The sequence below is a fragment of the Triturus cristatus genome, chromosome 3_1 (assembly GCF_964204655.1).
Source record: "Triturus cristatus chromosome 3_1, aTriCri1.1, whole genome shotgun sequence".
In the NCBI taxonomy this organism is placed as follows: domain Eukaryota; kingdom Metazoa; phylum Chordata; class Amphibia; order Caudata; family Salamandridae; genus Triturus; species Triturus cristatus.
This window is the reverse complement of record NC_140583.1, coordinates 63,978,751-64,003,368: the sequence shown is the minus strand read 5'-3', so window position 1 is coordinate 64,003,368 and position 24,618 is coordinate 63,978,751. Positions and strand designations below refer to the sequence as shown.

General features: G+C 49.7%; 1 long non-coding RNA gene across 1 annotated transcript in view; it reads right to left on the bottom strand.

Moving 5' to 3' along the window:
* Positions 1-2,207: 2,207 nt before the first annotated feature.
* LOC146859711 (uncharacterized) overlaps positions 2,208-24,618 on the bottom strand; it is a 135,348-nt gene continuing 112,937 nt past the window's right edge. Inside the window, exon 4 of the long non-coding RNA XR_014979045.1 lies at positions 2,208-2,406. This is a non-coding gene — a long non-coding RNA (uncharacterized LOC146859711). The remainder of the gene's footprint in view (positions 2,407-24,618) is intronic.

Genomic DNA, 24,618 nt, shown 5'->3' with positions numbered 1-24,618 from the left:
TGGAGCCCCACCTGTAGCCCTGCAGGACATATCCAACAGCTTTCACCCCTACTTATAAGGTGATGGCAGCCCTGCATTTTTTTGCCACTGGATCGTTCCAAGAGACAGTGGCCAGCACTGGTGGGATGTCATAACCGATGTTCAGCATGGTGCTGCGTGATGTACTGTCCGTCATGATGCTATACAAGGACAGATACATCCATTTCCCCAGGGGTACTGAATTGCCAACTGTGAAGGGAGACTTCTATCCCCTTGGACACATCCCCAATGTTGTTGGGGCCATTGATTGCACCCATGTCGGGCTTGTGCCACCACAGGCAAGTGAGCACATTTACCGCAATCGCAAGCATTACCACTCCATCAATGTGCAGGTGGTGTGCCTGACAGATATGACCATCTCGCACATGTCTACCAAATTCCCAGGCTCGGCCCATGACTCCTACATCCTGCGGAACAGCATTGTGCCCCACCCGATGGCTAATCTTCTTCCCAAGTGTGCATGGATTGTGAGTGAGTATGCCTAGTCGTGTGGCGTGCTGGGTGTGTGACCTGCTGCCCTCAGCCAATACGACATTGCAATGTCTATTTGTGTTTGTCATACCTAGGTGACTCTGCATATCCCAACCGTCCCTGGTTGCTGAGCCCACTGCGGAATCCCAGGTCCCCGGCTCAAGTCCGCTACAATGAGGCCCATGGGAGGACACGTAGTGTGGTGGAGCGTACTTTTGGTCTGCTCAAGTCACGTTTCCGCTGCCTGGACAAGACCGGAGATGCAATGGCATACTCGCCCAGGAAGGTGTGTCAGATTGTAGTGGCATGCTGCATGCTCCACAACCTAGCCATTCGCAAGGAGATTCCCCTGCTCCTGGATGATGGTGAGGACCCAAGGCCCCAGCCTGCAAACCAAGCCGTGTCCAGAGATGAGGACACTGGAGAGGAGGAAGGTGTTGACCTGCGTGAACAGCTCATCACCCGCTGCTTCATTTAAAGGTGGGTGTCAATGTGCAACATACCCATTGTCTGCTGATATTGCTGTTGTCGTGAAGGGGGATGTGAGGATTATAGCAGCAGCCAGTTGTAGACTCAGTGGTGGTTGGCAATGTTTCTGGACAGGTCATCTGAGAACATCTACAGGACGTGTATGTTGACACTTGTTGCCCATTGTGACATGTGCATGTTGGGTTATCCTGATGGTAGGGGTTGTGTGATGTCTGTGATGCCACACCCAGACCAGTGGAAGTAGTTCTGTTGTGTTTCCCTAGGTGCCTTCGACTTCTCCTTGCCTACATACAGCCCATGCTTCTGGTACATTGTGATCATGTTGAAGACTGTACATCCTGCAATAAAGACGGAGCAGACACGGCAACATGTGTGTAAGGATATTTTATTTCAAAAGGTGAGATGCGAGGGGGGGTGAACATTTCCATTGGGGGGTGGGGTGGGGCAGTGAGTTGACAGTTGTGGTAGATGAGATAGTCGAGTAGTCATCACATTGCTGTGGTGACCCAGTCCAACAGACAGATACCATTCACAAGGCAGTGTGGGGAAGGACAGTCCAAAAAGTCAATGCAGTGGTGGAGAGGGTTGCCATCATGGCTGGCTCCGTGACTGGCGTCTGGTGGTGCTTGGCCTCCAGATACTCCCAGGGTCTTCTTGGGACGGCCCCTTTCTTGTTTGGCGGGAGGCCCTGCTGCAGGGCCAGTGGGGTCTGAGGACTCACCCCTCTCTGTGGGCGCAGGGGAGGATGGTGAACTGTTATCGTGCAGCCCACCAGAGTGTGGTGGAGGTGTTGTCTGTGGTGCATGCCTGTCCCTCAGTACCGCCACTTGCTGGCCTAAGAGGTCCACGATTTGTCCCATGGGGTGTTGATGGACCTCATCAGCAGGATGAGCTTGTGCAACTGTTCGTCCGACCTGCCCGTTCGTCCCTGGGCCTGTTCGTATGCGCCCAGGACTCTGGTGATGTGTTCCAGGGATTGGGTCCCAGCCTCCTGGTGTCCTTGGGTGACCCTGCCCCTCCCACCTGCCCTGCTGCCACGGACCTGTTGCCTTACCACTGTGGGCACCCGCATCCTCTCCCTGCCCTCCTCCATCAGTGGTGTGTGCTGGTCATCCTCTGGGACAGGGAAGGTGTTGCAGGCAGCACTGGTGGTGGTGGTGGTGGTGGCGGTAGCTGCACAGGCCGTGACAGCAGGGGTCTGCTGTGAAGTTGTTGTTGGCACAGATGTGGTGGGGGGGACGATGGGGTCCTGGGACCTATTGCTCCCTGGCACACCAGATGGGCCGGCCTCGAGCTCATCGTCCATGGAATCCTGGGAGTCAACATCCAAGAGTCCATGTACCGGGGAGGGGGGAGACTGGCTCTGCAGGTTGCTGGTGTTGTCCTCTGCAGTGAGTTCTTGGTCACCTGTGGGTCAGATGGGAAATGGTCATTGTAGTGCACCCGGCAAGCTTTGTGTTAGCTGTGTGTCATTCACTTTTTGTACACTGCACAATTGACAGATCATCACATTGTTGACTATGTGCACTACTGTACTTCCTGACATGATGCAGTGGTACAGGCATTACTTGTCCATGGTGTGAGGTGTCAAGGCATACCATGCGACCCGTGCACAATTAAGGATTACAGGGACTTGTTGCCATCTAAGGCCTGGCACAACATGTGTTTGATTGAGAACTCATTGTTGATTTGTCTGACCTGGCAGACGTCACATCTGGCCATGGACTGGCCATTGTAATCTCTTGCATACCTTTGTCCTGTCATGTGCGTATCTTGATTTGTACCACCACACATGCTTTCATATTTTTCGAATGGTCCTTGTTGCACTTGCCCCATGGCGATACACATGTAACTAGGTGTTGTGCATGATTGTGCCCTGACTTTCTTCTACTTTGGTGGCTGTGACAGTTTCCTTAGCTTACCCGTGTGCACACTGTGCTTGGCAATGGGGTAGGTATGCCTCTTTGTGTAATGAGAGGGCATGGTGTTGTCATATGACACCATTTAATCTGTGACAAATGGGTGGGTGCACGTACTGGCTACTTACCTGTAAGTTTGTTTGGTGTACTGTGCTGGCTTCCAACTGCTTCTGGGTAGGGTGGAGGGAGGGCTCCATCCTGCTCAGGTGTGGGACAGAGGGAATGTTGGGAGTAGTAGTGCAAGCCTCCCACCCACAAACACCCTCACTGTGAAGATGGCTACCTACCTGTAAGTTTGATGAGGGTGATGTAATGGCTTCCAACTGCTGGGGGGAGCGCTCAATCCTCTGTTGAGGTGTGGGACAGGGGGCATGGTGGGAGTAGTGATACAGGCCCACCACCCCCAGACACCCTCATTGTGAAGATGGCTACCTACCTGTAAGATTGTTTGGTGTACTGTGGTGCCTTCCAACTGCTTCTGGGTGGGGTGGGGTGGAGGGAGGGCTCCATCCTGCTGAGGTGTGGGACAGGGAGCATGGTGGGAGTAGTGGTACAGGCCCCCACCCCCAGACACCCTCATTGGGAAGATGGCTACCTACCTGTAAGTTTGTTTGGTGTGCTGCAATGCCTTCCTACTGCTTCTGGGTGGGGTGGAGGGGGGGCTACATCCTGCTGAGGTGTGGGACAGGGGGCATGGTGGGAGTAGTGGTGCAGGCCCCCCACCCCCAGACACCCTCCCAGGGAGGATGGCTACCCACCTGTGAGTTTGATGTGGGCTGTGTAATGGCTGACACATGCTTCTGGGTGGGGTGGTGGGAGGGATCCATCTTGGTAGGCTGTGGGACAGGGAGCATGGTGGGAGTAGCGGTGCAGGCCCCCCACTCCCAGGTACCCTCCCAGGGAAGATGGCTACCCATCTGTGAGTTTGATGTGGGTGGTGTAATGGCTGACACATGCTTCTGGGTGGGGTGGTGGGAGGGATCCATCTTGGTAGGCTGTGGGACAGGGGGCATTGTGGGAGTAGTGGTGCAGGCCCCCCACCCCCCAGACACCCTCCCAGGGAAGATGGCTACCTACCTGTGAGTTTGATGTGGGTTGTGTAATGGCTGACACATGCTTCTGGGTGGGGTGGTGGGAGGGATCCATCTTGCTAGGCTGTGGGACAGGGGGCCTGGTGGGAGTTGTAGTGCTGTCTGCCTGTCCACATGCCCCCATGGTAATGTTAGTAGCTATGTTTGGGGAGAATGGGAGTGGGTGAATGTTGGATCTGTTAGCCATGGTTTTGTGAGTGTGTGGTGCAGATGGATGGTATGTGTCCTAGGTGGTGTAGCTTTGTAGTTGTGCAAGGCAGTACATTGCAGAGTGGCGGTAGTCATTTGTTTGTACTTACCAGCCTCCACTCACCCTTATACTCCTGTGAGACTCTCTGGATGCAGAATGGCAAGCACCTTCTCCTCCCATTGAGTGAATGGTTTTGGTGGAATGGGAGGGCCACAGCCAGTCCTCTGAGCCAGCTCACGGTTCTTGCTCCCCCTCTCCTTGACCACCCTCTTTAGATCATGCCAACGCTTCATGATCTCCTTTTTTGATCTTTGGGTGGTCCCTACTACATTGACCCTTTGGACTATCCTTGCCCACATTTGTGTCCTTGTGGCTAATGGTGTCTGTTGGACCAGGGTACCAAAAAGCTGTGGTTCCACTCTGACTATCTCATCTACCATAACCTTCAACTCACTCTCAGTGAATTTGGACATGTACTGTGTGGCCATGGTGTGTGGTGTGCAAAGTGGTTGTGGGTGCAGGGGTGTGAGTGGTGGTTGTGGTTGTGCTGTGTATGGTGTGTGTTGTGCAGGGGGGTTAGTTGTGCAGGTGTGGAGGTGGTGGTGGGGCTGTGTGTGGTGTGGCTAGTGATGTTGTGTCCTTTGCCTCTCCTGTCAGCTGGGGTATGTGTCCCTTCTCTCCTGGAGTATTGCAAAGGATTGTGGTCAGGGAAGGGGCTGGTTTTATACTCAGCTATGTGGGTGTGTCCAATTGGGGTGTTGCTGTCAGGTGTGTTGTCCTGAGATTTGTATTTTTCTTTTTGCCATGTGGTTGTGTCATTGGGGTGTGTTTTGTGTATTGGGGGAGCATGGCTAGTTTTCTGTGTGCACTTTTTGGCCTTCTTCCGCCATATTTTTCACGGATCGTCCGCAGAGGTGGCTGTGCTTCAGCTCTTCTGCTAGCTCTCCCATTCATCCCATTGTGCGATATCCTAATTTCCGGTGCGATGTCTCCACTATACTTGTGGCGGGTTGGTGTTTTCCCGCTGCGAATCCGAACGGCGAGGACGGATTTTGGCCATCTCCGCCCGCGAAGGGCGGTTTTTCTTGGCCTCGTTCCGCTGCGGTTGTTTTTGTTTGGCGGTTGATCCTAATTTGGCCGCCGGTTTTCCCACGGTGCCGGCGGGCGGTTGTTTTCCACTTCCATGGCGGTCGGGGAGCTTTTCCGCCTGCCATCCCAATGGACCTCTTAGCTTCTAATGCTGCGATACAAAGAACTCCTGCAAAGACTTTCTCCAAGGACGGTCAAAGAGACAAAAAAGAACAAAGTACTACTTCAACTTGCCACATACCTAATACTACAGCATTCTTCAAGATACAATTGATCAACCACCGTTCATTTATACAGCAGAGACAATTTTAGATGAGAGAAAACTAAAACTGAGCTATATTAGAGTCAGACATGCCCAAAAACTATGCCCGGGCACCACATAAATGTGTCCCGCATTATCATATAGCTAAGCAAAAATTAGCAAAGCAAATAAGTCTGATATATGCTGCCAGCCTTTTGGTTTTGTGGATGCTTGTTTGTAATGGCTTTTGCAAACCGTTAGTGATGGGAAGGCTGCTGGGCCATTGCCAGTATAAAAATAATTACCTGACGTCAATAATATAGCTTTGATCTCAAGAAACACATAAGTAGCCTCTGTAACTGAAGAGTCCCACTTTGTGTGCGGACAAGCTCCTTGTGAAAATTCAGAATGGCACCACTCCCCGTGAAGTAGACAAAGGCTGAAGTGACCTGACCCACTGCCCCATGCTGGAGAGTGCTTGATGGCAAGGCCTGGCTGCATGCCACAGCCTTTGGCCATGTGCAGTATGGGGTAAGGTGCAGGGTCTGGTCCACCAGCGGGCGCTCAACCCCCAGTGAGCACAAGATATATATAAATCAGACCTGACTTTGTCAAAAAGTCACCAATAATTTTATGATACACACATTGAAATGTTCAATAATATTCATTGTCACAATTTGTTATAAATAAAGTTTTTTTTTTATCACAGCCATTAACATGTCTTTGGGTATTTTTGTAACATTGTTCAGGCCACAAAATGTAACCGAAGAACGCCCCACAAAGGTTCCCTGCACTCCAGCTGAAGAGCATACAGCACCAGGTCAGAGTGCTTTAAAAATACTGCTAAGCACACAAGGTATCATGGATTCAATGACCCGGGTGACTTGTATTGCTTGGGGGCTGCTATGCTCCCTGCAGCCATCCACAACATTAAAATAATGTATGGTGGTGCCCCTGCCCCTTCTGGGGGCATCACTGGGATCAAAACATACAATTTGAAAGCTTGCTCTGGGCATTATGGAAACCCCTTGCCTGTAGTAGTGAATAATAAATGAGCAACTTCTGATGCTAATTTATTATTTCCTTTTTGTAGTTGCACACTTTGGGGCCTGCGGGGGGACACCCTTGCTGCCCTTTCCATCCCTAACCAGCACTCATTGTTGGGGCCAGCGGGAGAAGGGCCATTTTTCTTTTACCCTGGGTGGCTCTGTGCCCACCCAGGGTACCCACACCTTTTTAGGTCGAGCATTCAAGACCTTTTGAAACTTCTCTTGTGGGCTTAAAGCCATCCCCCTACTTTTGATTTGTTTGTTTCAGTGTCCTTTACAAATTCTTGCTTGCTAGTGGTCTATCCTCCCTCTTTGTCCCTCCTTTTTCCTTCTGTTCCTCCCAGGCAGCATGGACTAAGGGCCCCATGTATCAACGAAAAAAATCGGTCAATTTTCAGAATCTGCCCCTTTGCGGCCAGTATTTTTGCATTTGGGATGCATCATCCCAAATGCAAAAATAGCAATTTAAGTAATCGCAAAATTTGCGATTACTTATACTGCAATTGCATGATGCAAATTGAAATAGCGATTTTGCTTTTAGGAGTCGCAAATTACCGTCCAATGAAACTGGACGGTAATTTGTGAAAACTTTGAAAAATGCACTAAGGTGTATTTTTCAAAGTTACATGTTACCCACACACACATGCCACATGTGTGTGTGCAACATGTGGTCACATGGCAATTTCAGGGGTGCAACAGGGTGTCATTTTTGATACTCGCAAATTGCGCATGCAATTTGCATGGATACCTAAGGGCCTCTAGGCTCATAGGAATGAATTGGTAGCAATTCCTTAATTGCGACTCGCAATTCGCGAGTCACAATTAAGGAATGTTTAGGAATAGCAAACATTTTTGCGATTCCTACATGCATAGATAACTGTGATTCTTGAATTGCGATTCTTTAAAAATCGCAATGAAAGAACCGCAATTGCCTATTTTGATGCATGTGCACCTTAGTACTGTCTCATTTTACTATGGTCCTTTATGTGTCATCTGGGAGACTATTTTTTTCCTTTGTTTCCTGGTCTGTTACTGTTTGCCTGTGTTCAGTTTCAACACCATAGCAGCTTACATGTAAATATAGCCTTCCTCTCTCCCACCTTCTCTTAATTTTACAGTTGTGTTAGTGCTATCTCCCCCGCTGTGCGTCCCGCTCAGTTGATTGTATTTATTTTGCATTTTTTGCACTTTTCATGTCCACTGACAGTTGGACTTCTTTTTAGTAGGGTGCTTGTTTTGTTTTGGGCTTTCTTTTAAAGGCGATTGGACTTGTTGAAGTCTTGTCTCCCACTCCCCTTGTTCCTGATGTTCTTTTCCCATCCCTCACCCCTCTAGCCATTTTAAAAGAGCTGCAGCCTCCTAGGAGCCACCATTATAGCTTACTTTTAGATAACTCTAAAGTGAAAGCATAAAGTAGTGCTTATACTTAAAAATGCTTCTTTCCCGGGTTGCTGTTTTATTTTCCACAGATTGTGCTCAAAAAGGGATCATTGCTGTGCAGACGATTTGGTTATAACGTTCTTTAAGGTAACTTTGAAGTGAAAGCATGAAGTGGTGCTTCTACTTTAAAATGATTGTTTCCAGCCTGCTATTTGTTTTTTAGGTCTCGGCTAGCGAAGGCTGCGCTTGCGCAGTCTCGCTCGCGAGATTTAATGACTTGGAGAAGAGGGGCTTGAACCCGCCACTCTTCTCTCCTCTTCTCCATTGGCTGGCCTCTTAAATGCTGGTCAGCCATTGGAGAAGAGGCTTGTCTCTCCAAACAAGCCCCGTCATTTTGCGATTTGGGGGCGTGTTTTTTGACGATTTTTCTCTGGGCGTGTTGTTCGAGAAAAACACGCCCCCGAATCCAAAAATGCCGCTGCCTTTCTCCGAGGCATTTCTGCTTTCACCTCGGAGAAAGGCAGTGGTGTGCTTGTTTTCTTCTGGGAGTAAGCCTCTCTGTATTCAGATGCTGCCTGTGTGCCTGTTTTCTGCCTCGCCGTGTGCTGGAATCCAGAGTTCGTCCCTCGGGGTTGCGTCCACATCCTTCCCCGTGCCTGAATGGGTGACGTAACCGGCGCTCATGTAAGGCGCTACTAATCTCCCCGTGCCGAGATGTGTAATGAAAAAACGGTGCTATGTGGCGCGCTCCAACACCTTCCGGTCGAGTTCACGCTATATCATTGCTTTGTCCGTCGGCTAGACTGCCGACTTTTGTGCTGGAGACCGGAGTTCGTCCCTCGGGGTAGCGTCCACATCCTTCCCCGTGCCTGAATGTGTAACGTGACTGGCGCTCATGTAAAGCGCTACAAATCTCCCTGTGCCGAAATGTGTAAGGTAAATACGGTGCTATGTAAAGCGCTCCAATACCTTCCGGGCGAGTTCACGCTATATCATTACTTTGTCCGTCGGCTACACTGCCGACTTTTGTGCTGGAAGCCAGAGTTCGTCCCTCGGGGTCGCGTCCACATCCTTCCCCGTGCTTGAATGTGTAACGTAGCCGGCACTCGTGCGGGGCGCTCAAAATCTCCCTGTGCCTGAATGTGTAATGTAAATACGGGGTTATGTAAAGCGCTCCAATAACTTCCGGGCGAGTTCGCACCATATAAATATATAACTCTGCCAGCTGGTGCTTTTGTTCTACTGCTGCCTACATCGGGAGAATAAAGGGGGTTAAGAGTGCTGGTTAAGTGTTGTGTTGAGGGTCGCGTCCACATCCTTCCCCGAATGGGTAACGTAACCGGCACTCATGTAAGGCGCTCCAAATCTCCCCGTGCCTGAATGTGTAATGTAAATACGGGGCCATGTAAAGCGCTCCAATACCTTCCGGGCGAGTTCACGCTATATCATTACTTTGCCCGTCGGCTAGACTGCCGACTTTTGTGCTGGAAGCCAGAGTTCGTCCCTCGGGGTCGCGTCCACATCCTTCCCCGTGCTTGAATGTGTAACGTAGCCGGCACTCATGCGGTGCGCTCCAAATCTCCCCGTGCCTGAATGTGTAATGTAAATACGGGGTTATGTAAAGCGCTCCAATAACTTCCGGGCGAGTTCGCGCCATATAAATATATAACTCTGCCAGCTGGTGCTTTCGTTCTACTGCTTCTTACATCGGGAGAATAAAGGGGGTTAAGAGTGCTGGTTAAGTGTTGTGTTGAGGGTCGCGTCCAAATCCTTCCCCGAATGTGTAACGTAATCGGCACTCATGTAAGGCGCTCCAAATCTCCCCGTGCCTGAATGTGTAATGTAAATACGGGGCCATGTAAAGCGCTCCAATACCTTCCGGGCGAGTTCACGCTATATCATTACTTTGTCCGTCGGCTAGACTGCCGACTTTTTTGCTGGAAGCCAGAGTTCGTCCCTCGGGGTCGCGTCCACATCCTTCCCCGTGCTTGAATGTGTAACATAGCCGGCACTCATGCGGGGCGCTCCAAATCTCCCGTGCCTGAATGTGTAATGTAAATACGGGGTTATGTAAAGCGCTCCAATAACTTCCGGGCGAGTTCGCGCCATATAAATATATAACTCTGCCAGCTGGTGCTTTCGTTCTACTGCTGCCTACATCGGGAGAATAAAGGGGGTTAAGAGTGCTGGTTAAGTGTTGTGTTGAAGATTTGTGGTGGGGGTTATGAGCAATGCCAATAGCTCTAACTTTAACAATGCCGAGACCATTGCATTGTAAATGCTTGTTTTAAATGGTGCGCATTTGACAATGGAAACTCAGCTCGGCTTGTGAGTTGCGACCAGGCGCGCAACGCCTATTGGGCTGAAAGGGCTTCAGACCCCCTGCCCATTGTGTGTGGCAGCCCGGACTGAGACAGCTTCCCAGGCACACACACAGCCGCACCCGAGTACTTCACATGTCTTTAAAATACCATTTACTTGTTAACGAGGCTTTGTTGTTCTTCCACCCCTTCTTAGAAGCCTAGCATTTTCACTCTGCCGATTGCTGGAAGAATTAGCGCCCCAAACTTTTTAATAGCCCCGCCCCCCAAAAAAAAAATCACTCTAGTTGCACCTCTGGTTGCGAAGCTGCTATCTGAGACAGGGGTAGGGGCTACGAAAGAGCTCTCTGTGGTGAGCGAATTGTGCAAGAAAAGGGAGGAGCCGCGAAGGGAACCGAAAGGCAGCTGCTGCACGAGGCTTCATGGGATACCAGTTTTCAGCCTGCTTCAGTTTCTTTTCTCTGAGTTCTTTTTTACTGCTTTCCCTGCCATTACCAGGCCTAGGTTCAGCATCACTTCTTCCACCTACTTTTTTTTAATAGTTCCAGCGAGAGGAGCACTGGTTCCCTGCAGCACTTCTGTACATGGTGTCCCTTTGTTGCCACCTACAAGTGGCTGCATGTGGTGCTCGACACTCTTGCCAGTCCAGGCTTTTTAGCCAACACCACTGTCCACATTGGGGTATCTGAGCCCAAGCTAACTGTGTTAGAAGAAAACGCTACAAGTCCTCGTTACTTCCCTTTCCACCCATCCTACAGTCTCTGCAACCCTTCTTCTACTCCATTAGCTCCCGCCCTCCTTATGTACGGTCTCCATACTCCCAACCACAACCTGCCTGGAAAGGAAATTAAAACTTTCACAGACACATTACAAGGGCGACTAATGACAAACTTTAGAACTTCCCATGTTTATAATCATTTCACCTTATATGAAACACACTTGAAAAAACCCACAAAAGAAATCTCCAAGTAGCCCCAAGCTCAAACATCTCCAGTGGCCAGATTCTTGATCCACAGCACAGTGTTTGCACCGTGTCCTGCATCTTTTGGTGAGCTGCTTGAGGTCCTCTTGCGACTCAAGTGCCTCCGGTCTGTGGGTCCTGTTGAGGGTCATCTTTGATTTCTTTTGGGCTCCCCTCATTGCTTGGGGTCTGCCCTGATTCCCCTCCTTGTGGTGAGTCCCCCAGACGCTGCCCCTTCTGCACCTGCCACATTGTTTGCAGTTGCCAAGGCTTGTTGGTGCTCCAGACGGACACTGACCCTTCAACTCTCGACATCCGACATGGGAAAGGTCGAGAACAGCTCCTGGTCTTCCACATCGTTGCCTCGTCCTTGGAGCTGCAGAGTCAAGGTCAGCGTCAAATCTCCTGCAGTTACCGACATCGATGGGCATTCGTCTTCCACTCCTGAGTGACATAGACTCTGTCCCCTCTGCTTGCAGGTACTCTTCAACTAGAATCCACCTTCAGATTCCACCTAACACTTTCTCCTTCTCCAGCAGCAGCATTTTCATGAAGTCCTCCATTGGGTTCGACAGTGGTTTTTGACACCACTTCACACCTATGCACCCGGCTTCCCGGGTGTAGGTAACGTGGGTACTAGGGTATCAACGGGTGGGGTGGCTCTCTAACCTTCTGTCTTCCACGGGATTTCTTCAGGGTCCACTCGGAAGGGTCCCTTTTCTTTAAAATTCCAACCGCGACTTAAACGTTGATTTGTACGGAGAATGCAGTCGTGTTCCCACACTGGACACGATCTCTGTGGGGTTCCTAGTCACTAACCTTGGTTGGTTCATGGGGTACCTAGCACTTCTACATTCTCTGGGCATTGTCTTGACACGAGTCGTGGTTCACATACCCCTTTCTTAATATATAGTTTGGTCCCCCTCTGGAGTACACTGTGTATTTTGTGCTATTTACATGATTTCTATGCAAAGTATTGTGTGCATTGTGCATATCTCCAGGTAGGAGATATATATACGTGTTAGTATGTATTATATAATAAATGCATATTTTTATAAATACATTGGGGTCTATTAGAATGTTGGGCAGATCGCCACCGCCCGCATGGCGGTGGCGATCTGCCCGACATTCTCCTCCGCCCACATGCCATTTCCCCCCGCCATATTAGTATGGCAGGGGGAACCCGGAGGACGGAAAGACCGTCCGCTGGTTACACAGGTGGCCAGGCGGAAAAGGGGCCTGATATGGTGGCGGCGTCTGCTAGACACCGCCATCCATATTAGGATGGCAGCGGGGAGCAGCCTTTCCGTGGTGGCATAGGCATGCGGTTGCCTCACTTGGGGGCCTGTTGCGGGCCCCCAGGATGTTGAGGGTGTGGGTTGGCACATGGGGGGTGCCTATGGTACCCCCCTACATTGTCACGGACAAGGTGGCAGGCACCACGCGGTGCCTGTCAACTTGTGCATGACAATGCACAACGTGCATTCCCAGCATTGTTGCGGGCGGTGCTGTGAGCGCCGCCCGCCACAATGATGGGAATAGAGGATGCCACCGCCACCGTGGCAGTGGCTTCCTAATTGCCGGTGCGGGACAGCCGCACCACTGGCGGCTGGTCCCAGGACCGCTAGGGTGGCGGGCGGACGAAAGTCCTCTCGCAATCCTAATAGGCTCCCTTGTGTGGTTCTTCTTCATTTAATCTATTGCTATAAGATTGAATTGTAGTGAAACAAGTTAATTACACTCCTTCTGGACTAAGCCTGAAGTTTGCTCTCCACAGCTACCACTTAGAGAGCTTTCTAAGGTTGTCTAAGACCTCTTAAATCACTATAAGGGTTGTCTGGACTGGTGCAGGGTGTCCACTTACATAAGTGTACATCATATACCAGGCCAGCCTCTCACAAATACCTTTTGTAAAAACTAAATATTCCTGAAAAAGGCCATGGCATAAACAATTTTAGTACATGCGCAAAGTATAGTATACCATTCATTCCCATTGTTGAGCGAAGGGAAGGACATTATGACCTACTCCAGGCGTCAACTCTCCTGAGACTTGCCCCCTCCTCACACTCAATAATGTTAATAAATAACACATTACACTCTGTGCGCCTGTGTAGACACTGTAACATTACACAGCGGCGGGGTCCACTGAGTAGTTATGGTTCAGCCACACCCTACATTAAAAATTCACTTTCTAATTATTCAAATTTTGACTCTGTGGACAGATTTTCTGCACATTTTGCAAATGCTTGACGTAATCACCTAAGGCCAGGCACGTCATCATTTGTAGAGATTTATGCAGGGGAAAAAGGGGGTTGTACTCAGGCCTCCAACCCAGAGTGCAGAATGAAATTCCAAGGTCAAAGGAAGACACTATAACAAGAGTCCTCTCCCAGAGCACAGGTGGTATAGATGTAGAGACGTGGAAAACAACGCTACTGGCAGTGGTTTGGGTGCAGGCCTGACTGCAGACAGACCCTAAACCACCCACCTCTGTGCACTGCCATAGCCAGGTCCTGTACCCTACCCCTGCTGTCCATGGCACAAGGAAGGAGTTGGGAGCACGGAGCTGCAGCGGGCCAGGCCCTGTATCCAGCTCCCCCTGTGCACGGCCGGAGGCTGTGTGTATCTTCAGGTTGACACCTGTATCAGGGGGTGCACGAGGGTGATCACAGGCCAGGCCCTGCGTCCAGCTCCCACTGTGCCCGGCTGAAGGCTGTCTACATCAGCAGGTAGGCACCTGTGTCAGGGTGTGCAGGAGGTTGGTCACAGGTCAGGTCCTGCGTCCAGCTCCCACTGTGCCTGACCGAAGGCTGTGTGCATCAGCAGGTGGGCACCTGTATCAGGGGGTGCAGGAGGGTGATCACAGGCCAGGCCCTGCGTCCAGCTCCCACTGTGCCCGGCCGAAGGCTGTGTGCATCAGCAGGTGGGCACCTGTATCAGGGGGTGCAGAAAGTTAATGACAAGGCCCTGCGTCCAGCTACCACTGTGCCCGGCTGAAGGCTGTGTGCATCAGCAGGTGGGCACCTGTATCAGGGTGTGCAAGGGGCTGGTCACAGGCCAGGCCCTGCGTTCAGCTCCCACTGTGCCTGGCCGCAGGCTGTGAGCATCAGCAGGTGGGCACCTGTATCAGGGTGTGCAAGGGGCTGGTCACAGGCCAGGCCCTGCGCCCAGCTCTCACTGTGCCTGGCCGAAGGCTATGTGCATCAGCAGATGGGAACCTGTGTCAGGGGGAGCAAGGGGCTAGTCACAGGCCAGGCCCTGCGCCCAGCTCCCACTGTGCCTGGACGAAGGCTGTGTGCATCAGCAGGTGGGCACCTGTATCAGGGTGTGCAGGAGGTTGGTCACAAGTCAGGCCCTGCGCCCAGCTCCCACTGTGCCTGGCCGAAGGCTGTGTGCATCAACAGGTGGGCACCTGTATCAGGGTGTGCAGGAGGTTGGTCACAAGTCAGGCCCTGCGTCCAGCTCCCACTGTGCCCGGCCGAAGGCTGTGTGCATAAGCAGGTGGGCACCTGTATCAGGGGATGCAGGAGGTTAATGACAAGGCCCTGCGTCCAGCTCCCACTGTGCCCGGCTGAAGGCTGTCTACATCAGCAGGTAGGCACCTGTGTCAGGGTGTGCAGGAGGTTGGTCACAGGTCAGGTCCTGCGTCCAGCTCCCACTGTGCCCGGCCGAAAGCTGTCTGCATCAGCAGGTGGGCACCTGTATCAGGGTGTGCAAGGGGCTGGTCACAGGCCAGGCCCTGCGTCCAGCTCCCACTGTGCCCAGCCGAAGGCTGTGTGCTTCAGCAGGTGGGCCCTTGTATCAGGGTGTGCAAGGTGCTGGTCACAGGCAAGGCCCTGCGTCCAGCTCCCACAGTGCATGGACGAAGGCTGTGAGCATCAGCAGGTGGGCACCTGTATCAGGGGGTGCAGGAGGTTGGTCACAGGCCAGGCCCTGCGTCCAGCTCCTACTGTGCCCGGCTGAAGGCTGTGTGCATAAGCAGGTGGGCACGTGTATCAGTGTGTGCAGGAGGTTGGTCACAGGCTAGGCCCTGCGACCAGCTCCCACTGTGCCCGGCCAAAGGCTGGGTGCATCAGCAGGTGGGCACCTGTATCAGGGGTACAGGGGGTTGGTCACGGGCCAGGACCTGCAGCCAACCACCGCAGCGCACAGTCAAAGGCCTTCCACAGCGAGGGTGAGGATTGAGCAGCACATCTTCAAAAAGCATTGGCATTCACTTTAAAAAAAATATAGTTAAACGTGAGTTACGGTTCTGGCTTAAACGTGCAAAACCAATGAATTTCACCAGTTATGGTCACCATTGCGCCATCATTTGAGCCCTGATATAAATGGGAACAACAGAAAATAACAAATCACAAAGTGTGAGTGGACCATATAGAGCTCAACACAGCCGAGCATAGCCTGAAACATAACATGGGAACTGAGCGTGTTACTGCCTAAGTCTTAGTACATAGCATAGAAAACACCGCGACGTCACAATGCAAAGCAAACTGTATACCATAAAATGTTGCAGTTGCACCAATGTAAAGTAACCTTATAATGTAGCATAACATGCTTACATAACATGAGGTCACATAACATACTTTGACATCACAAAGCACCGCCCTCCACCCCTCACCCGCTCGCACTCGGAAGACAGAGGGGCCGTGTGGGGGGGGGCCTTTTCCACGCTTCCTTTTATGGGCGCGCGGTGGCCCCGGGCTCGGAGGAGGCCGCCAAGCCCCGGCCCTGGACAGCATCTGTTCTCCCGACACCGTCTGGGCTCAGACACCCGGGCTGACGCGCTGTTTTCTTTTTGGGATAAACACTCTGGCGTTTGATAATCCTCATGTAGTCTGCAGGCTGCAAGGCCGGGCCCAGGCCTGCCGAGGCCGGGGCCAGGACCGCCTCGGCGACAAGTCAGAGGGACACGTTTCACAGGCGAAAGAATCAGCAACTAATGTTTGTGGTACTCAACCTACCGGCCTCAGGAACTTGAATTGCTGGGTAGGCCCCGTGGCTGCCTGGCGTCGAGATTGTAATACCGCCCAAACCACACCCGAACCCCCGAACCCCCTCCCTCACCAATCCCCCCAACTGGCAAACTTTCCCTATGCCAGCATCCCACCTTCCAAATTATGACAAGTGCACAGACTTTGGTGCGGTGCGCACTGTTCTGTTCACAAACATAAAGTTGAATCAAACTTCTCTGTTTACACAAAAACACTTCTTTTACTTGTTTTTCCATGGGAATACTTCTTTTTACTCAGTCAGTGTTCATTGGTATTTTAAATATAATCTGACAACAGATACCACATATGTCTAACACAGAACTAAATTTGAAGATCAAGTTCGCCACATGATTAAAAATTGAAAAAACATCAACGAATAACGTAATTTACAGCAGGCCCGGCTCCAGGAATTTTTATTTGGGTGGGCCAAGGGTGCATTGGGCCACTGCGGCAGTCGCGACTTGCGGGAGTGGGTGGGGGAAAGGAGTGGTGGGCTGGGCAGGGGGGTCGCGCGGGGAGGTCGAGCGGGGGAGTTTAATAATATTCATTAAAAAAAAAAAAGGAACAGAAAGCAGGCAGCCAGGCTCCCGCCCCTAAGCCAATCACGACGCTGCAAGCAGCGCTGTGATTGGTCAGGAGGCCGCCCAGCCAGGGGCTTATGTGGCTCAACAGTCTTTGCCCACTCAGGAGTGGGCACACCACTCCTCCCCTGCCCTGCTCGCCTGTACAAACGCTATTGTGCAAGACGGTATTAGGAAGGGGCGTCTCTTCCTAATAGCGAGCTGCATTTGTATGTATCATTGTTTTGCACCCGCAATTAAAGTCGCAAAACGCTTGCAGTTTACCACCTACTTCAAATAGGTAGTAAGCCACTCGGAAAGAGGAAGGGGTCGCCAGGGGACCCTTCCCGCGACTTCCTTTCCTTTGTGAAAGGATGTGAAAATATTTTTTAAGAGCAGGCAGTGGCCCCACGGACCGCTGCCTACTCTTAAAAAATGAAACAGACGTTTCATTTTTCTTTTTGAAATGCATCCCGTGTAAGGTCCCTTTGATGGGAATAGGAGGTCCCTGAGGTGGGAGTATCAGGCAAGTAACACTACTCAGCCTTCCTCGTTGGCAGCCTTCAGAGAGAATCTCTCTTCATTACTACCTCCACCTGACCCAGGACTCTGTAGCACACACCCTTCCAGGCTTGATTATCCATTTTCTACCATCCATCTCTCGTGCACCTTATCTCACAGCTGACCTTGGGCCCCAGCCCCATATCAGCCACCATCTGGCTCCTTTTTCATCATTCTCAGTAAAAAAACATTATTAAAATCCCCCTCAAACTTAAAACATTAAATATAACAGTAAATATAATTAGCACGTACTTTAAAATATGTTCCACACTGGCTCTAATGACCCGACTGCTAATTTAATAAACAAAAACAGAAACAGAAAGGCCATGACAGGGCCGGCTTTAGCGCTGGTGTAGAAGTCTTTTTTGATGCCCCACCACTGACCTCTTTCTCGATATCTTTACTACCACCCTCCAACAATGCCCTTCATCCCTCCGAAGCCCCTTCCCCTCATGACCTCCCCCTCAGACTCTCTCTCACTACCACTCTCCACCAGTGCCCCTCATCTCTCCGAAGCCCCTCCCCCTCATGACCTCCTCCTCGGATGCCCTCACTGCCACCTTCCACCAGTGCCCCTCATCTCTGCGTAGCTCCATGACCTCCTCCTCGGATTACCTCACTGCCACCCTCCAACAGTGCCCCTCATCTCTCATAGACTCTCCCCCTGTTCACCTCCTCTTCGGATGCCCTCATTGCCACCCTCCAACAGTGCGCATCATCTCTCCATAGCCCCGATCTCATATGCATTTCATTTGTTGTATAGCGCAACTCGTAGTGTAGGGTTTCACAGTACTTTACATCACGCACACATTATACAGAGACAATGAATCATACAAGTATGTAAATCAGCCTATAGGGAATGTCACATAAACCAATGAGGATTACCAGGTGTAGGAATCACGCCATCCATACTGGTGGGCAGTATGTTTTAACAAGGTTAGGTCTGGAGAAGCACAAACACAGAATTCAAAGCATACCCAGTGGTTTGGGGGTTGGCTTTACTGATTAAAATGTATATCTGCCCAAACAAACTCTTTAAAGCAACATTAGATTAATGAAAGACTAGGGAAATTCTTACTATATCGCAACACAAACAAAAAAGTTCTAATTATGCCATTCAGGTTTGCATGCCGCTCTTTGATGACAGTTCATAGGGCACTGTCCTATGTTAGGACTGTAACTTCTGATCTGCAAGTAACACAAGAATCTCTGTAACAAAGGCAGTAACCCACTGAGCTATCCACATAAACTACAGCTTATCTGCATTTCAAAACCACAAACAAACAAAAGATCGCTCTGCAGCAGGATCATTAATCACCAGAGTTATCTGGACATTTTAGTAGTGGTCTTGCATGTCTGGCAGAGCCAGTTATGAAAATGATACAAACAATTTAAATTAAATATACACAGCATACACGAAGTATGTGTCTCGCTGGGTCCTCACAGAATTTAAAAATATGAACAAATAACCACACATTCTCGAAGCATACATGAAGTATGTATCTTGCTGGGCCTTTGCAGATTTTTAAAAAAACGGTATAGCCACACATTCTCTAACCTGCTCTGTTGGAACTCTCACAGCGCTGAGAAGGATGAACTATCCATGCAGCACGCAAAGGACACCTGGTGCCAAGGAAAGGATTTGTCCCCTTCGCTATGCCCCAATTCTACCTACACGAGTGGGCGGGGGCACAGCCTACCTTCCTAAAAAGAGATTCGTGATTGGGGGTGCCCGTGAGAGAGCCCAGGCCCAATCACACAACTCATAGAAGAAGAACAAGCATTGAAAATGCAATAGGTCTCGCCTTTGATTAAGTTAAAGCCATTTGCTTTGCTAATGGTATTGTATTCAAACTTTGCATTATTTAGTGTCTATTTGTGATATGCACAAATATATGTACATGTCACAAATATACACTAAATAATGCAAAGCTAGAATACAATACCATTAGCAAAGCAAATGGCTTTAACTTAATCAAAGGTGAGACCTTTGCATTTTCTTTGCTTGTTTTGTTAGGCCAGGGAGATTAAGTGATTTGCCCAGAATCACAGGATGCTCAGCGTCGTTGCCGAGATTCGGGTTCCCTAGATTCGTGTTCGACCGCCCTAGCCGTTAGGCCAACTCCCATTATCCTTTCACTGCATGGGGTATTTTGTTCCCTAACTCACATCCTTCTATTAAATCCTATTGAAAATGTTCCTCTAGTTTGATATAAATATAATTGTGGACTCTGTACTTCAACACGCAGCTTCTTTGCTGCGAATGTAATGTCAGCACACTTCTATAAATCACTATCAAAACCTGTTGTGAGTTAACATGCACGTAAATCCTCCCATCCTCCTCCAAATTCCGTCTGTGCAATCAACGAACTGCCATGGAAGTTATAAGATTAGAGAATAACTCCCGTTTTTAGGAACATAAGGGGGTGTGAAATGCTGTCCTTTATGTGTCAGTGATAGTTAGTGCTTGGTTGAGGAATATACCCTCTACTTTGTCTCTTAGTGCTGACAGCGGCACTGTGACATCACAACTCAACTGTAGTACATTATTACAATAGAGCGAAGGTCTCATTGTTCTATTACAGGTGAACAGTGAGGCATAACTCGAATGTAATAAGTGCATTAGGCAAAACAACAATAGATTAAAAAATAATTATTAATTCAGGATTCCATATATTATAATAAGGCTCCTTGTGTTCTGTTTTTATTGACTATTGTACATCACACATGGAAAAGCATTTGGGGGTAACTCTATGAATTTATTTTTAAAATAGAAAAACTAGAGAGAGTAGGTGTTATTTTAAGTGCCTCTCCATGTGGGCAGTTATGGCTGCCATGCATATTCATGATTGACAGTATGGGGAGTTAAAAAAGGGGCGGGGCATTTCCTTGAATAGCTGCGAATGTGAACTTTTGTGCTATAATACTAATGTTCCAGATATATTTTTTGTATTATATATCGCTGTTTGCAGCATTTTGTTAAATGTAATATTTATAGAGCGTTTCAAACCCATTGCGAGGCACTTCAAGGTGAACAAATGCAAGCCAGGTGCGCCCTGGTCGAGTCGCGGCTCAGACCGCAGCCAGGCTGGGTCCCTGCACATGGGATGATGAGACACACAGCGCTTGGAAGGTTGCTGCGGTGATTGCACATGAATGAACTCACCTGCCTGGTGCTGCCCATCTATTTTCACTCCTCCATGCATGCCAATACATCACTCTAGATTCTAATGACCAACCTTCTCACACCTTTGAAACTTACATCTAACAGCAGGACAATTAATGGAACTTCCTAAGTGAAACCATGACACACAATGATAAAGTTTGCGGGGCATATTATCAAGACAGGCGATAAAATTATCGCCGCTTTAGCGACAGAAAACTGCCGCTAAAACGGCGAAAATGGGCTTGATAATATGCTCTATGGAATTCCAGTTGAAGCCCATGTTAGACGTCCTTCACATTTAACATGGGCTTCAATTGGAATTCCATAGAGCATATTGTCAAGCCCATTATCGCCGCTTTAGCAGCAGTTTTCTGTCGCTAAAGCGGCAATAATTTTATCGCCTGGCTTGATAATATGCCCCCTTGTTCTTTCTCGTTTTCATGAGGAGACAACCTCCTGCCTTTCAGATTTTCCCTCCTGACAACTTCTACTTCAGTCTTATTGGGGAGGGACATTTCAGCCAAAAAGAGACACTGTGGTGGCAGGGGACTGCGCGGCATGCACTGTTTCCGCTGGACAGCACCATGGTTCATATTTAGTAGTTATCGTTTGTTCCATCAGAGCCCAGCTGTTCTGACTTATCAGCTGTGCGAAATGCAGCTTTTATATAGGTCTCCAGCAGTTAGCTTTCATTCTGAGCTCCAGTGTCTGCTCTCTTCCCACACTCCCTACAGGCCGCCAAATGTGATTCGGAATTTACAGGAAAAACACGTTCGAAAACTTCGTTTTTTCACAGAACACAAAAAAATATAGCGCAGTTCAACAAAAATGGGCAAAAATAATGTCTACCTTTCCTCGTCCTCTCCAAGTTAGTAGCCCTCAATAAGATGGGTGGTTCTTCTTAAACTGAACCGTTTCTCTCTGACACAGAAAGGCGATATATGTAATATCTATAGTATAGCACACATGTGCCTAGCGTTGGATCAATGAGGAGTGGAGCTGTATTGACAGCTAAGGGCATCTGATCAGGCACGCTCGGGAGGACAACTCTCGGCACAAAGGAGCAGTGTTAGTGTGTTGTGAACAGGCACAATGGATCCCAGATATGGGCCATGCCCGGATCCGTGCCCACCAAGCAAGTACCAGTCACGGCATGCATCACTGGCAGTAAATATACCTTTTACGCTGTGTTGGCGGAGGCCTTTGGAGTGCTCGCAGTGAATTGCTCCAGGCTTTGGTCGCCAGGCGGCACGGCCTCCTGTGAATAGCGGCCATTGGCCCGGATTATTCTGTTTGGCGGGCCCCCGAGTACTCGAGTTGACATTCATGGCCTCTTTAGCCGGCGCAGGCCCCTTCCGCTGCCCTCTTTGTGCTCAGCTGGACCCCGGGCTTACTGACAGCAGACTCCTGGCACAGCCTTTTCACAGAGCCTCGATCGCGTCTTTTCAGCTGTAGATTACAGGCGGGCGGGGGAGCCCCACTTCTGTGGAGATGTATGTGGCAGCACGCGCAGCCATTCACCCTGGCAGCGGATGAAGCAGCAAAGCTAATACCGCACAGATGATGGCATGGTGTGTGTTTCTGTCTGGAGCAAAACAGGGCTTTCACAAAACCACAGTAAAACCAGAACAGGCGCGTCTGCCTTGTATAGTTGCAGCGCGCAGTGAAACTAAACGCTGAATGTGAGCGCGCGGTGGGAGCATGTGAGAGGAGACGCCATGCACGTGCACATCGCCTGTCCATGCGCGCACATGGTTTGTCTCCCTTCACGCACCAAACTGACAACACTAGTCTCGCCAAGGCGACGTAGCGCATGTGCTGCGTTCGCTAGGCGAGACCTAAAAATTACGTTCAGAAGAACGTTTTAAATTATAGTGCCGATTTTCTGTTGGCCTTGACGCTGTGAGGGCCCACCCGCTAGAACCGGGCCTGATATACAGTATCATATTCGTGTTCAGTTCCATGCATTTCGGGACATCAGTGTCCCTTCCTCAGGGGAACGTCTGAAACCCAAAAGAAAATTGTCAATTTTTAACATCAAAAATACATGTAAGCCATCAATCGCCCAAACAACCGTGTTATGCTTGGAAGTCTATTAAGTCCCGCAAGACGACATACCACAAAGTAATGCATGCTGCTTAGAATCAATGTGCAATAAAAGACAATCCATGTTATATGTACTGATGTTATTGGTAGGTCTGCTGTATACTGAGCATGCAGTGATGGTGTACAGTTGTCTAACACTATTTTACTGAACCCAGTGACCAAAAACTGTGTATTGGTTACTAATGTCTATCTCCATCCTTCAAGTCTGTGCACTTGTCATAGTTTGTCAGTTTTGCTTGTGTGTGTCGACAGCACACACAGTGGTGCGGCACCATTTAGCTAACCAATATCTATTAGCGGTATAAAAGTAAAGGAGGAAGATTGGAAGTACACCTTCACCATCTTATAACTGAACATCCCACCTTCCCCATCCCACTTTCCTGATGTATCATCCATTCTGACTTCTCACCCATCCCACCATCCCGCCCCTTGACATTGTGTCTTATACTCTGCACAGTGATTCGTTGCTATGAAGCTAGGTTTGTGCTACATAAATCGACATGCAAACATACACACATATATGGACAGCTAAAAGAGGCAGCTCACCCACTAAGCTATCTTACCAGCATCCGTGGGCACAAGTAATGTTATCAAGCATTTGTAAAGTGCCTTGCTTCCACTGTTGTGGCCACATAGCGCTAAACTGTTTTGCCAGTTCGTAGCAGACCTGGTCTTGCATGCAGGTATAGTGCATTGACGGGAGTGTTCTCCATGGAAAGTACGGGGTAGGAGTGTGAGACTCTGAGAGGTGCTTCGAATTTATCACGGTGAGCGTGAAAGGGCAGGTATGTGTGGTGAGGCCTAGCGCCTTGATTGCCAGCTGCCTTATTAGCTCCCGTTCGAGTCTGTAGAAGTGGTTGTATAGTGCACAGGTGGATCTCTTGTACTTGTTGGGCGAGTGAAGGAATAGTGCTCCTCTGCAATAAACACTGTCAAGTGCTTTGATAGACGCCACAGAATTACTCAACTGTCTCCGCATTATTTTGAAATCTAGTTTGAAAAGACCTCGACAAGTTGGTACTGATCTTCAACCCAGCTGCAGATGAGCAAACAACGAAAGGTTTGGGCAAGAACCTTCAGGCCACCATGCCTTCACCATTCCCTACCCACCCAATCTGTCCAAAAATGCAGCAAAGAAGTTCAAGCACAGGCTAATGATAAACCACCCTGAGACTCTTATTTCAGACCCATACTTCTGCATTAGCAAAGGCGTAATATCCAACGACCTTATCTTCGACACAAAAAAACGTGCCCAATGGAGAAATATCTTTTACTCATTGCTCTGAATCCTCAATGCGAAAAAAAACGCATGCCCTCAAATTGTCGGTAACAGCCTCAGTCCTATGCCCTGCGAATGCCACCATCACTATCTACAACAATGGTAATATCCTTATACAAGCCTCTAACGCTAATCTCGATACCATAGGGAGGATCTTCGCTTCTCTCAAAGAAAGCAGTTAACAGTAAGAATAGCACACTCACCGCAACCTCTCATCTCAGTATCTAGATGCCACCCCAACTCCACTACAAGATCCCATAACAAACTCCTCCGAAACAACAACTGCCGACACCGCCTTCGAGCCCTATCTCCCAGACACATCGGGCTCAACCACACACGGGTCCCCTGGCCCAGGAGTGACAGGGTTGCACTTACCCACCGATCTCATCAGTGCAGACACCCCGAGTGATCCCTACCCCCCAGTCCTATTGGTCGCTACCACACCTGGATCCCCCAGCCCAGAAGGGACAGGGTTAGTCTTAGCTACTGATCACTTCATTGCAGCCTCCCCACCGTTATCCCTGACGTCTGTGAGTGAAGTCATCAAATGGGATTCCTCCCACACCGCCCTCCTCTCCCCCTTTCATCCAAAGCAGATTGCAATGATCCCATTAACCTACTGACTACCATGATATCTGAGAGGACCTTAACAGCCTCTATACTCATCCCACCCATCCAAACACAGCCCACAAAGACCATTTCCTAATCTCGCCTC